This window comes from Lissotriton vulgaris, unplaced genomic scaffold (genome assembly GCF_964263255.1).
Source record: "Lissotriton vulgaris unplaced genomic scaffold, aLisVul1.2 SCAFFOLD_1535, whole genome shotgun sequence".
Classification (NCBI taxonomy): Eukaryota; Metazoa; Chordata; class Amphibia; order Caudata; family Salamandridae; genus Lissotriton; species Lissotriton vulgaris.
The window spans coordinates 158,208-173,605 of record NW_028248545.1 but is presented as its reverse complement, the minus strand read 5'-3'; the positions used below and the strand labels follow the sequence as shown (position 1 = coordinate 173,605).

General features: G+C 46.9%; 1 protein-coding gene across 2 annotated transcripts in view; it reads left to right on the top strand.

Annotated features, from left to right (window-relative positions):
• The window catches only part of LIG1 (DNA ligase 1), a 397,262-nt gene that overhangs the window by 316,282 nt on the left and 65,582 nt on the right, over positions 1–15,398 (top strand). The gene's annotated exons all lie outside the window — the stretch shown is intronic.

The following is a 15,398-nucleotide window of genomic DNA, read 5'->3' as shown; positions in this document are numbered from 1 at the left end:
TTGTGTCCAACGCTCGCAAGAGGGCGAACTCGCAGACGACTGGTGACGCTCCTCCCCCAGACAAAGAGTCAAAAATATTTGAGGCCTCAGGGAAACGGATTGCTGCACAGGCAGCTAACATTTGGCGCATCTCAAACACGCAGGCCCTACTTGCACGCTACGATAGGGCTCATTATGACACCCTAGAAGCACTGCTACAGCACTTGCCTGACCAGTACAAGGAGGCAGGGGAAATGCTAATTCAAGAGGGGAAGCTCATCACAAACGCTTCCATCAAATGTGCGCTAGATGTGGCTGATACGGCCTCCAGGGCAATCAACACTAGTGTGTTGCTCAGAAGACATGCATGGCTTAGGATTCCAGGGTTTAAACCTGATATACAAACGACCATCCTGAACCAGACGGTTAATCCTGACCATTTGTTTGGCCCTGAGGTGGATGCGACGCTTGAGAAAATGAAAAAAGATACGGACACTGCTAAGTCTATGGGGGCCCTCCAGTCTCAGCAGTTTCGGGGCGGTTCCTTTCGCCGCTCCAATACCAGAGGCACCTCAAGGGGTCAAGCATCGCAATCCACCCAGTACTACAAGGGCAATACCCAAACCTCATACACCAACAAGGGTAGAGGTGGCTACAGAGGCAACAACATCAAAGGCAGGGGACGTGGAAACAACAGCTCCAGGTCCACCGCCGCCAACAAGCAGTGACGCCTTGTCACTGCCCCCCGACCACACAACACCGGTCGGGGGGAGACTCCAGCAGTTCCTGCCCACGTGGAAATCCATCACCACGGACAGGTGGGTCAAGTCTCTTATCCAGTACGGTTACTGTCTGGAACTTACCTCCACTCCACCGAACATACCCCCAAGAAGCCGTCCTATGTCCGGCGAGCACTTGCTCTTGTTGCAGCAGGAAGTTCAGGTCATGCTGCAAAAAGGGGCAATCGAGCTCGTCCCACTGCAGGAAAGGGGTACAGGGGTTTACTCTCTGTACTTTCTGATCCCCAAAAAAGACGGTTCCCTGCGGCCCATCCTGGACCTCAGGCCCCTCAACTGGTACATTCTCTCGGAGCATTTTCATATGCTCACGTTGCAACAGGTACTCCCTCTGCTTCAACAGGGGGACTTCCTGGCTACGTTGGATCTAAAGGAAGCATACTTTCATATCCCCCTGCATCCTTCACAAAGGAAGTATCTCAGATTCACGATCAAAGACCAGCACTACCAGTTCAGGGTTCTGCCGTTCGGGGTCACCACAGCGCCAAGGGTCTTTACGAAGTGCCTGGCGACGGTGGCAGCGCATCTGCGACGCCAGAACGTCCACGTCTACCCTTACCTGGACGACTGGCTCATTCAAGCAAAGACAGAACAACAGTGCGCCGACCACGTGTCCCGCACCATTCATCTCCTGCACGATCTGGGATTCTCTCTGAACTACCCGAAATCCCATCTCCAGCCCGCCCATGTACGACAGTATCTGGGCGCGACAATAAACACTCTGGCAGCCACTGCGCAGCCGAATTCGGTGAGAATCGCCAGTATCCAAACGCTGATCCAACGATTCAGACCCCAACACTCGCTTCCAGCGAAGGTGTTCATGCAGTTGATAGGCATGATGGCCTCCTGCATCTCCATTGTCCCGCACGCGAGACTACATATGCGTCCGCTTCAGGAGTGCCTGGCACGTCAGTGGACTCAGGCTCATGGGCAACTGACAGACCTAGTGTTGGTGAGCGGTCGGGCGTACAACTCTCTGCATTGGTGGAATCCACAAAACCTTTGCAAGGGCCGACCGTTCCAAGAGCCTGTGCCACAGATTATCCTGACGACGGACGCTTCTCTCCAGGGATGGGGAGCGCATGTACTCCACTACACAGTGCAGGGACTATGGACACTACAGCAAAGGAAGATGCACATCAATGTGTTCGAACTGATGGCAATCTTCATGGCCTTAAAGGCGTTCAAAGTACATATGTGCAACAAGGTCGTGTTGATCCGGACGGACAACATGACAGCCATGTACTACATTCAGAAGCAGGGAGGCACACACTCTCCGCAGCTGTCTCATCTGGCTCAGAGCATGTGGAAGTGGGCCATTCAGAGGAACATCTTCCTCATGGCAGAGCATCTCCCGGGCAAGGACAACCAGATGGCGGACCTGCTCAGCAGGCACAGTCATCAAATGCACGAGTGGGAGATACATCCATCGGTACTCCAACCGTACTTCCAAAGGTGGGGTCATCCAGAGATAGACCTGTTCGCCACAAAGGAGAACGCAAAATGCCCAAGCTTCGCCGCCAGGTTCCCACACCCGCAATCACAGGGCAATGCGATGTGGATGAACTGGTCAGGCAGATTTGCGTACGCTTTTCCCCCAGCACCTCTGATACCGCTGGTGGCACGCAAGCTCAGGCAGCACTCGATGACTCTCAACCTGGTTGCTCCAACGTGGGCTCGCCAACCATGGTACACCACGTTTCTGGAACTCTCCGTGGTACCGCATCAAAGGCTTCATCTCACTCCCAGCCTTCTGACGCAGAGCCATGGCGACATTCAGCACCCAGATCCGCAACAGCTCAACCTGGCGATCTGGCTCCTGAAGTCCTAGAGTTTGGCTACCTCGATCTTCCTCCCGATTGCATGAACATAATTCGGGAGGCAAGAAAGCCCACTACTAGAGCTTGTTATGCGGCTAAATGGAAGAGGTTTGTTATTTACTGTGATAACCACAATATTGACCCGCTAGATGCTTCAATTCAAAACATCATTTGCTACCTGTTCCACCTGTATCAATGCAACTTGGCGTACTCTTCCATCCGCATTCACCTGTCTGCTATGGCAGCATACCTCCAGAACAGGCAACACCTGTCACTCTTTAAGGTCCCTGCTATCAAGGCTTTCTGGAAGGACTCAAGAGAGTCATTCCGCCAAGGACCCCACCGGCTCCAGAATGGAACCTCAATGTGGTTCTTACAAGACTGATGGGTCCTCCCTTCGAGCCACTGCACTCTTGTGAGCTTCAATTTCTGACTTGGAAGGTTGCTTTCTTAGTAGCAATAACATCGCTACGGAGGGTTAGCGAGTTGCAGGCGCTCACCATCCAAGAACCTTTCTTCCAAGTGCATGCTAACAGGGTTGTGCTCCGCACTAACCCTAAATTCTTACCCAAGGTTGTGTCTCAATTCCATATGAACCAGACAATTGAGTTGCCGGTGTTTTTCCAAAACCCAGAGACGCTGGCGGAGCGGATGCTCCACACCCTTGACGTTAAAAGAGCCTTGATGTACTATGTGGACAGGACAAAAGATTTTCGCAAAACCAAGCAGCTTTTCGTTGCTTTTGCCTCACACCACAAGGGAAACGCTATCTCCAAAGCTGGGATCGCTAGGTGGATTGTGAAATGCATCCAAATCTGTTACGCTAAAGCTAAACGCACTCTCACTATCCCACCAAGAGCCCACTCCACCAGGAAGTTGGGGGCCTCTATGGCTTTCCTAGGTAACATTCCCTTAGAAGATATTTGTAGAGCAGCCACATGGTCTACCACACATACTTTCACTAAACATTACTGTGTAGACGTGCACTCCAAACAGCAGGCAGCTGTTGGTCAGGCTGTTCTCAAGACACTTTTTCAGACTGCTGCAGCTGGCACGGGCGACCGCCGCTAATGGAGGGACTGCTATGTATTCTATGCACAGATATGAATTCAGCAGCCCACATGCCTCGAACTGCAAATGCTACTTACCAGTATGCATCTGTTCTTGGCATGTAGGGCTGCTGACATTCATATCGCCCACCCTCCTCCCCGGCGCCTGTAGCAGCTGCAGTCTTCATGTACATATATGCTCATAGCATGGTCATCACTCACATACTTCACTCCATCTCTGCCAATGGCTAAAAACAATCTGGGGATGGAGGCGATGCCCATGCGCACTGTAGTCCAGGGGAGGAGCCACCTATCTCGTGATACTTCGAAGACTCTTCCAGGACAACAATGTGCAATCATCCGGACCCAACACTAGGCGGCGATCTATGCACAGATATGAATGTCAGCAGCCCTACATGCCAAGAACAGATGCATACTGGTAAGTAGCATTTGCATTATTCAATGCTAGACCCAGTTATCGGCCCACTTCTTCCTTCTCCTTTGTATCGCTAGGCTTTTTCTACAGACATCCCTTTGATCATAGGCAGTGCCCACCCAACTCAGCTGCAACCCCTAGTGCACATGACGTAATTCCATCTAACTACCACAGGGACGTCAATACTCCGAGAGAACTCACCAGAGATAGCCCCAGTTAGTCGATCACTCTCTAATATTCTGCCGGAAACTCTGGTTTCACAGTGTGCTCGCCTTGTCTCGGGCCCTCTACCCACATTTAATAGATTTGACGCAATCTCTGACCTTGACTGACTTACAGGCCAAAAAGTAGTTTTAACATCGGCTCCTTCTTGTATTACACGTTTAAATGACAGTCCCTCAACAACAACCACTGTTGCCCCACCCTCAGGGACAATAGTAATCACAACTCGCACTCACAACCTGCAATTGCACTACAGAACCCTTTCTGCCCTCATTTGGAACATGGCAAGCCTCAAAGGGAAGATTAATAATGATTGGAGGGCATTCCTCTCCAAGTTTGACTTAATCCTACTGCTGGAGACCTGGCTTACTGATGCACTGCATTTTAAGGGCTATGCTTGTTACTCAAGTCCTGCTATCCCCTCCACCCACTGCCTTGCAGCCAGTGGATTAGCTACCTGGATCAGTCTAAGCCTCCAGGTAGATGTGTCCTAGATTAAATCTAGTCCTCTGCCTTTTTAGCATTAACAATTTGAATACCGAAGACTAATATGGATTTATGCTTGATAAATTTACATAATAATGATTTTATTAACGTTAGCTGTACACACTATAACAGTCTATTTAATGTTATATCCCTACTACAATCTACAGTCGAGAATCGTGCCTCTTAAGTTCTGTTTTTTTCTCTGTAGCTATTTTAATACCAAGATTAATGGGGGTCCCAGGTCACAAGACTTTGACACAAAAAGGCATTGGATTTTGCAAGATGCCATTTTGCAGAGCTTTCTAAATATCTTACTGCCCACTGCCTGGTCGACTTAGTTGAAATACTAGGGGTAGCTTGCAACACGTTGATGCCATTTAGAAGGGGGTGGGGGAGAGCTACCCTTATAGATTGTTTGTCAGCCTTGATTTTTTTTCTTGGCTTTCCAAAGGTAAGATCTTGCATACAGATCATAATGCTTTGAGAGCTTCTATGTTTTTACTGCTCAAGGGTCTTGCCTGTAGCAGTATTCTAGCTTTCATTACGCGTCATACCTTGGATGGCCTACAACTAGTTTAGAGTTTGAAAAACCCAAAAGAGTTATTAGTTGCCTTGCTCAAGTCACATTTAAACAAATTCCTCTATTGCCTAGCAGAGAACGCAGAGGAATCTATGGCTCCTCATTATAAAAGGCTAATTCTCACAATCAGGGACTCAATGCTCAAGCCAATTTGCATTTCATTATAATAGGCTAATTCTCACAATCAGGGACTCAATCCTCAAGCCAATTTGCATTTCAAACACGGACCCAACATGGTTCGATAGGGTCTGTTTCCTGGCGAACAGGAAGCTGATAAAAGCCCAACGCCTGCCCCAGGATTAAGACTGAAATCTCCCTGGCACGTACCGATTATAAAATTGCACTTACAAATAAGAAGAGGGAAGTGTACAAACCAGTTTGGGAACTTTTGGAGCATGCGTCATGAGGAAAGGACAGTAAATCCCTTTGAGATATAGGAGAATTCCTGCAACGGATTAATTTTACTATCAATTCCCCTCTTCAAAATAATCTCTTACACGGACTGAGTTACCCACTTTGCTTCCATTTATCACACTGAAGATGTGCCAATTATGTCTGCTGTTCTCCTCAGCAGATTACGGAATTCCCACCCCCATTTTTATTAACTTTGGAGGAAGTTGAGTCGGTCATTCACCAGAGTAAGCGTTGTAAAGCTCCAGGTCCAGATGGGTTACCAATGGATTTGTTGAAATCCATGCCTAAAATAGTACCTATATTCAAAAGGGTGACCTTATGTTGTCTAGGTGCTATCTACATATTTCACTCGTCGACAGCACGATTAAAATCATTGGTAGAATAATTAGAGGGGGCAGATGACAAGGGCCTACCTCCCCCTTTTAATTTGGATTTTGGCCAAAATTTGGAACCAACAAACAATGTTTGAATCTGGCTCTGATCATTCATAAATATACTAAGGTCAAGCGCTCCCCCATATACTTAGCTTTCATGGACCTATCCATCGCCTTTGACTCCGTGAACAGAACCGAACTGTGGTTAATATTGCTGGTTCAAGGGGTGCCCCCCCCCCCCCTTCTTGTGAATTTTCTATACTGCCTGCACTCTGACCTTTCAGCCAAAGTTCATTCAGATTCTCTTCTGGAGCTTTCTTCTGAATTTCCTGTATAGAGTGGAGTGAGGCAGGGCTACACACTGACACCCTTATTGTTTATTTTATATATTAATGGATTAGCAGCTCACTTATCTTCCCACACAGACATACCCAGAATTGCAAGCTCCCCTATTCCCGCTTTACTGTATGCTGACAATGCAGTATTGTTCGCTCTCACTCCAAAAGCATTGAGACATCAGGTGCACTGTGTTGCTTTCATTATGCATAATTTGAATCTAAATACTAATTATTCTAAATCGCACATTATGTCCTGTGGCTCGGGCAAACTAAGGTTAAACGGAGTCCGGATTAATGGGCATGTTTTGACGACTGTAGAAGATTTTCATTATTTAAGATTATTATTTAGGTCATAGAATTCCCATCTTGCTCAGGCTAGTCTAAAATTAATAAAACAGCAGGTACAGTCTGCAACCTCATTAGATGTCAAATTAAGCGGACAGTGTTTCCACCACTGAAGTATATAATTCCTTCGCAATGCATCAGTGTAGCTACCTATGGAGCTGGAGTACAATAACCACCAGACTCCACACCGCCGGGGTCCAGGGAAACGCCCTCAAATGGATCGGCTCCTTCCTCTGCGGAAGAACTCATAAAATTGGACTCCTTAGCCCCCCACCCCTCATCTGCGGAGTTCCCCAGGGTTCCTCGCTGAGCCCCACCCTCTTCAACATCTACATGGCACCTCTCTCCAACATAGTCAGGAAACACGGACTTAACATCATATCCTACACCGACGGCACTCCACTCATTCTCTCCCTCACCAGGAACTCAGAAGACACCCGACTCAGTGTCTAGGAGGGAATGAAGGACGTTACATCGTGGATGAAGGACAGCTGCCTCAAACTCAAATCTGACAAAACCGAAGTCCTCGTCTTCAGCACCCGCCCCTCTGCCTGTAGCAACCCATGGTGGCCATCAACCCTCGGCCCGTCCCCCACCCCTACGGACCACGCAAGAAACCTTGGCATAATCCTGGACTCCTCCCTCTTCATGAATCGCCAAATCAACGCCATCTCCTCCACCAGTTTCAATTGCCTCCGGATCCTGCGTAAGACTTTCAAATGGATCCCCCCAACTGCAGAAAGACGGTCTCCCACGCCCTCATCACTAGCAGGCTTCGTCTATGGAAACACCCTCTACGCAGGAATCAACAAATCCCTGCTATGCAGACTCCAAACCGCCCAGAACGCTGCTGCAAGGCTCATCCTAGGAACACCATGCCACGAGCACATGACCCCGCACCTGCGCAGACTCCACTGGCTCCCCGTCGAGAAGAGTCACTTACAAACTACTCACACATGCCTACACAAATCACTCAACAATATCGGGCCCAAGTACCTCAATGACAGATTGAGTTTCCACTAACCAGTGAGGAACCTCCGCTCGGCCGACCTCGCCCTGGCAGAAGTCCGCCGTAGCAGATCCGGAGGCAGGGCCTTCTCCTACTCCACTGCCATGGCCTGGAACTTTCTCCCGTTGGAAATACGACGTACACCAACCCCTGCCGGCATTCAGGAGTGTACTCAAGACTTGGCTTTTCAACTGACCTGAGCTGCCCTAGCCCTCAGCACCTTGAGACCCTCATGGGTGAGTAGTGCGCTTTACCAACCCCTGATTGATTGAGTATGGGGGTTTCAGTAAATGCTGTTAACTTCAGACAGAGGAAAAACATTTTTTGCAACGGTTGTTAAGTACACCTCCGTCCACTCCCAGTCTCATTATTAATTTTGGGTTAAAGCAGTGTGTTATCGAGGATAAGATCCTGCTGGCACCACTTTTATTATGGGTTAGTGTTTGGTTGAACCCAGCTGCTAAACTCTAAGGATATTATATTTGACTGCCTGACGCTGGATAGGGCTCGCTCTATACCCTGGTTGAGATACATACGGGATACTAGCTAAGATGGCCGCGGGGCAGGAGCTCCCAGGCACGGGGATCACCGAGTAGTGTAAATCCCTGCTGCCTCCCCTCCCATCACCCGCCTAACCAATGAAGATGTACCGGAACATTTGCCAGAAACTGTGAAAGCCTGAATCTTGCTCATAATCTAAGTAGCGAGGATCTGCGACCTGACACCTCCAGGACTGAAACGGGTGCCTGGGAGGTGATAGACGATCTGCAGACTCTGCTGGATTCGAGGACACACCGTGCGGAACTTGAAAGATTCAGTGGAGAATCCCACTGGGGCTTAGGCTGGCACTAGAACGACAACGGAGTGAAGTGCAGGCTGGGGACGAGCTCCGCACCGGAGCTGATAATTGCCTGTTCTCAAGATGGCCACCCCCTGTGCGGAATCCGCAAAGCTACCTAAACACACAGGTAACCCAGCAGCTGTTACAAAAAGCTAATTGCGCTACTTAGCATGCCACTCACGACCCTCCGGTTACTGCCTAGTAAGGAAGGCCCCATAACACATTAATCAAGTCACAAGACACCAGTGCCTGACCCCATGATGGCCGCTCCTGTCTGCAAACTCTGCATATTGACCAACTTCTCACTTGAGCCCTCAGCACTACTAAAGAAAATGTCTACGCTGCTGTAACACCCCAATCCCCGCCGGTCTCAACCAAGGAAACGATAAGGGCTCAACTTCACCTCTGCCACCACCACCACCACCATACACCCTGTGCCCACTGAGCCTGCCCCCAAGATGACCGCTACTAACTGATCCAATTGCTCAAGGTATCACGTCAGCACCATAAAAGTGCCTACACAGCTGCAACACTAGCAGCCAAAACTGCTGGTCCCAGCTAAGAAGTGATGAGACCTGGTAACAGAGTGACCGCTGCCTTCCCTAGCTCTGTGTCCATATGCCTGTCCTCAAGATGGCCGCCTTAAACTTACCCTAATATACAGCCCCAGGGAGTCCCTCTGGACGAATGAGACACTACTATTCAAAGAATCCCAATTGAACTTAATAACCAACTGTCTCGGAGTGCACAGATTACCTTGAGCTTCACCACTCACCGCTCACTCCAGGACCTGACCCCTTGATGGCCACCAAGTGCTAAACAAAAGATAAAGACACCCAGGTTCAGTCCAGGACCCACGAGAGTCCCTCCTGTATCCAACAGACAGGACCCATGACCCAAGCCTAAACCCAACAGGATCCGGAAGCTCAATCCAAAGCAAATCCAAAGACACTACTTGAACCTAACAGACACCACGAGAACGAGAAACAAACAAAACACATTACCACTGACAAGCTATGCAGTGTAATCCGCCAATGGCCTCCCTGTCGCTCTCTTAACTGGCAACCAACCCCCTGTCCAATTTAGGCAATATGCCAAGGGTCACGCCAAACCCCCACATACTGATCACTTCGAACTACCTAAAACCACATGGCCCGAACTCCTACTCTATCAGCTTCCCCCCAACCTCTCATCCAAAGCGCAAAAAAAATTAAACACAAACTGATTAGGCAGCACCCAGAACTACTACATCGCTCTCTGCAGTGGTGGAACACACAAAACCTTTCCAAAGGGCACCGTTCCTAGAGCCTGTTCCACAAATCGTGTTAACAGCAGACGCATCGCTCACCGTTTGGGGAGCTCATCTACTACATCACACCATACAGGGCAGCTGGACACCGCAACGAAAGCTACTCCTCATCAATCATTTGGAGCTACTTGCAATATTTCTGGCATTAAAAGCATTCCAGAAACCCTATCAAACAAAGCTGTTTTAGTTTGGACGGACAATATAACAGCAATGTATTATCTACAAAAACAAGGGGGGACAAACTCTCTACAGCTCTCTCAATTAGGTCAGAGCATATGGAGATGGGGAAGCCCTCAAAACATATTCCTTTTAGCCCAACATCTTCCAGGAATACAGAATCAGATGGCAGATCTGTTAAGTCGTCAGACACACCAGATTCACGAGTGGGAACATCATCCACAAGTCCGTTTTTCCAAATGTAGGGGCATCCAGAGATAGATCTCTTCGCCACACATTCGAACACAAAATGCCCAAGCTTCGCCGCCAGATATCCACACCCATTGTCCAAAGGCAATGCGATACGGATGAATTGGTCAGGCAGATTTGCGTATGCTTTTCTGCCTCTCCCACTCATTCCACTAGTGGTACGCAAACTGCAATAACAGTCACTAACACTGATCCTAGTTGCTCCAACATGGGCCAGACCGCCATGGTACACAACCTTACTGGAACTATCAGTAGTCCCACACCAAAAACAATATCTCTCCCCACAACTCTTAACACAGAACCATGGAGAGATCAGACACCCAGATCCAGCACAGCTCAACCTAGCGATCTGGCTCCTGAAGTCCTAGAATTTGGGTACCTCAATCTTCCACCTGATTGTATGAACTTCATCAAAGAAGCTAGGCATCCCATCACTAGAGCCTGCTATGCAGCCAAGTGGGAAATATTTGTAATATACTGTACCAATAACACAATCAATCCTCTAGATGCGCCTATTCAACATATCATATGTTACCTACTGCATCTTCAAATATGTAATCTAGCATACACATCAATTAGATTGCATCTCACTGCCATAGCAGCCTACCTACAAAATAGACAACATCTATCATTATTCAGGGTACCTGCCATTAAAGCATTTATGGAAGGCCTCAAAAGAATAATTCCTCCCAGAGTACCACCCTCTCCAGTGTGAAATCTAAACATTGTCCTCACTAGGTTAATGGGTCCTCCATTTGAAACTCTGCATAAATGTGAGCTACACTTTCTTACATGGAAAGTCACTTTCCTTGTGGCTATCACATCTCTCAGAAGAGTTAGTGAGCTACAGGCACTAACTATTCAAGAACCATTTTTACAACTCCATTATAACAAAGTGGTTCTCAGAACAAATCCCAAATTTGTTCCAAAAGTTATTCTCCGTTCCTTCTAAACCAATCTGTAGAATTGCCAGTATTCTTCTCGAAACCAGAAACTGTTGCAGAAAGAGCTCTTCGTACACTAGATGTAAAAAGAGCACTTCTTTAATACATTGATAGAACAAAACAAAACAGCTTTTTGTTTCCTTCTCACCACCACATAGAGGCAATCCCATAACATGGTCTGGAATTGCAAGGTGGATTGTCAAAAGTATACAAATTTGCTATCACAATGCAAAACGTACACTTTCTATTCCCCCTAAAGCCCATTCCACTCCAAAATAGGGGCTTCCATGGCTTTTTTAGGAAACATTCCCTTAGATGTTCTCTGCAAAGCAGCTACATGGTCTACAACGCACACATTCACAAAACACTATGGTGTAGATGTGCAAGCAAAACAACTAGCTAGTGTGGGCCAGACTGTACTCAAAACAATATTTCAAACTTCTGCAACAGATACTGGTGGTCGCCGCTAAAGTGACAGTACTGCTATGCAATCTATGCATAGTGTGTGATCTGCAGCTCATATGCCTCGAACAGAAAATGCTACGTACCAGTATGCATCTGTTCTTGGCATGTAGGGATGCAGATTCACACACGCCCACCCATCTCTCCGGCTACCTTTATCTGTTCCAGTATTATCTCAATTAGATACAACATACATGGACATCTTTCTGTTTCCCACAAAACTCCATAATTTCCCTTCTTGACGAAAAAACTATTTGAAGATGGAGTCGATGCCCATGTGTTCCAAGACAATAACAAACTGCAAACATATGGGCCCAACAACAGATGGCGATCTATGCAGTGTGTGTGAATCTGCAGCTTTATATGCCAAGAACAGATGCATATTGGTAAGTGGCATTTTCCTTATCCAAACCCTCTGTGTTGCATTTTTATAGTCTTTTATATACAGGTGATTCCCCTCTGTACCTGTCGCTGGACCTGTCCAGATGGGAGCGGCCACTTCAGAGCAGGGACAATTTATTGGTCTCTTCTTTTTTTAAACATTTTTCAGATCCATAGGGGAGCTCAGTCTTCTCATTCAGCATAATCACTTTAGCACTTTATGTTCTTCTGCAATTTGCACAGCTCAGCTCGAAAGCACTTTCTGAGACCCTAAATAAGGCAGTTCGGCTTCCGCTGCTGAAGACCAGCCCTCCTTCACTTATAATCTGTGTTCCCTTAAAATTGTTTTCACTGTCTGTGCCTTTTTAAAAGCAGCACTTATGGCTAGACACACCATGATGGGCTAGCCTGTCAGAATTTTATGAGCAGTGTGGCTCATAGACTTGGCAAAGATGTTGGGTTTATTAATGGGGGATAGAAGGAGTGCATTGCGGAGCCTATTTGAGGTTTTTGTACTCTTTCAATCTCCTATTTATGTGCTTTGCTGTTATTCCCCACAATATTATATTGCGGAATTAAATTCTGACTTTGATTTGTATTTTCTTGCTCACCCAGAGCACATTTATATGATGTATTACTTGATGCGCTCTTTATACCTAAAATCTTTTATGCACTTATTTTTAACAGTTTTTATGTATGATCATTTTTCAACTTCTATGTGCCATATTTCTATGTACGTTATTTGGTCTAAAAAAAAAGTAGGCCATAAAAGTTATATTGAACTGATCAAGAAACAAAGTAAAAGCAAGTTTTATGCCAGAAGCACTAATCAGTTACCTGGATTCAAGGAAGCATTGCAGTGAAAGGCAATAAAATGAGAATCCAGTAGTATTTGGTAAAAATTGACATGGGTGAAACTTGTGAGGTCCTACTGGCCTTTAAGTGTATGGATTCCTGGCCAAACTCTGCAGTAACCGTGTCTTTTTAGCTCTGTTGTCCCATCTTTGTCCTGCATATTTCCGAACAGACCCTCTCCAGATAGCGTTTGAAATTATGCAAATATTGTCCATCATTATACTTTAACTTGCATAGCTGAGATTTTCTGAATCTTGCGGTCTCCCAGATATCTCATCTGATTGCTGATTTCACCCTAGCCTCTTTAGCAGAGTCCCTGCTGCTCCACCCACAGTTCCACCCCCCACCTGACCTGTTAGTGTAGTCACAGCAGTCCTAATCAGTCTGCAAACTTTAATTCCATTAGCATAATACGTGCTTGGCCACCCACTGTTCAACCTCCCAGCTTTGTTGGCAGCCCCTGCTGTTCCACCAATGGCTTGCCTGCCTGCTGGCCTCATTGGCCCAGTATGCTTCAGAGCTTTGCTCATCCTCTGCCCCTGATGGGTTCTTACCTCAAAGAAAGACACTAAAATCATTGTGCCTGGCAAACAAAGACATAACATTTCAGTGGTTCGCGATTTTGTGTTCCCTTGCAAATTCGACCTACGGGTAGTCTTTTTTTACTAGTCGCAAGTAAAATATTTCAAACTTCTACTTGTTTAACACTAGTTCCCCAGAGTTTCTCTCCACAGTTTCATTCCTCCCTCTTATCCCATAATATTTAGCGCCATTGGACAGCTTTACGTGAACTGTCAGTGTCTGCCTCTGCTATTTTTGCTGACATTCGCTTTTCAGGCCTCTCGTGTTGTCTTTCCGTATAGATATTTTTTTCATCTTATTAAATAACCTAAATGTGTACAATTGAATGATGTCTGGTTGTTGAGATTAAAATATAGGTCCTGTTTTACTGCATCCCCTTACCGTCCAAGGCGACATGCCAGAACTTAATAACTTTGGTAAAATAAGAGGATATTTTTCTTTCCAAAGTTGCACTCTGCTTTGTAAATATACTGAAAAAACATTAAAGTAATGTTTTAGTGGGGTGGATTTGTCAATGACTTGAATGTTTTGAAATTGTGAAAAACATAGAAATGTACCTGTTAAAGTTAACAGCACTAACTAGAACTTGCACCCCTGCCATACACTGCTTATAACCACAGTGGTAACAGAAACGTTTGTATGTGTAAGACATTACAAAAGATCTGAACATAGAAAAAAGAGAGACTCGGAGTATCAATTTGATTTAGAAGTGCATATAGCATCATATTTTTAAAGACCTATTTACGCAAAAAACAGACAAACAGTTTGAGATATCAGCACTGGAAGCAAATTAATGCGGTGGGCAACCCAAGGGGGCTGTGTGCGCTACGTGATAGTGAGACGAACAGTGACAGCGCAAGTTGAGCCATCCAGCAGCTTTGCGGACTGTGTTCTACTGAACAGATCGCCGCACCGTTCCATGATCAACGGACCTGGACGGCAGTCTTTTGTCTTCCCCATGGTTCCTACATTGGGAGTCAGGCTGTAGATCGCTGGACCCTGCCTCGCCAAGAACTTGTCCTACTTCCACCTTCCAAGCCAGAGCGGGGCTCCGTTCCTGTGCTTAATACTGTATTCAACCGGGAGTTGGGCAGTGGATCGCTGGACGCTGCATCCACTTTCATCTAACTTCTTCTCCATTAATTAGACCAGTCCCAGAACGGGGATCCGTTCCTAGACTGTTGCATCACCTTCATCAATCGGCAACCCGGTCCTGATGAAGATCCTAAATCAATAGGATCAAAACACCGTCGACCCGCAATACAGCGCGACTCATGGCTCAGTTCTTCCTCTGGTTTTTTTTTCAAAACCATTTTTATTAGAGGTTCAATCAAGTGCAAGCACAGCCCTCCACAATCAGGAGGAGACTGTCAACAGTGAGTATGAAAAGGCACATTAATGGCATAGCATCGAACCCCACGTATATAGCGAATTTTCAAAAAGAAGAAGAAACCAAGGAAACACTCCCACCCACCTACCCCAAAAAACTCCCCCCAATCCCATCTACTGCCCACCCCTTATCCCACCCTAACCCTGTGCACGTGATCGTAAGTCAACCATAAGAGAAGATATACATAGGTGGAGCCGGCCAACGGCCTAGGGTGCAGGGTCCACATCTTGAGGTAATGCATCGTCCATGTCCATAGGAGGGTCGAGGGGCAAGCCCCTATAGTCCGCCCACCGTTTCCATATTTTGAAATGTTTGCGGGGACATCCCCGAGCCTCAAACTGGCTGTTCCAGTCCCATGA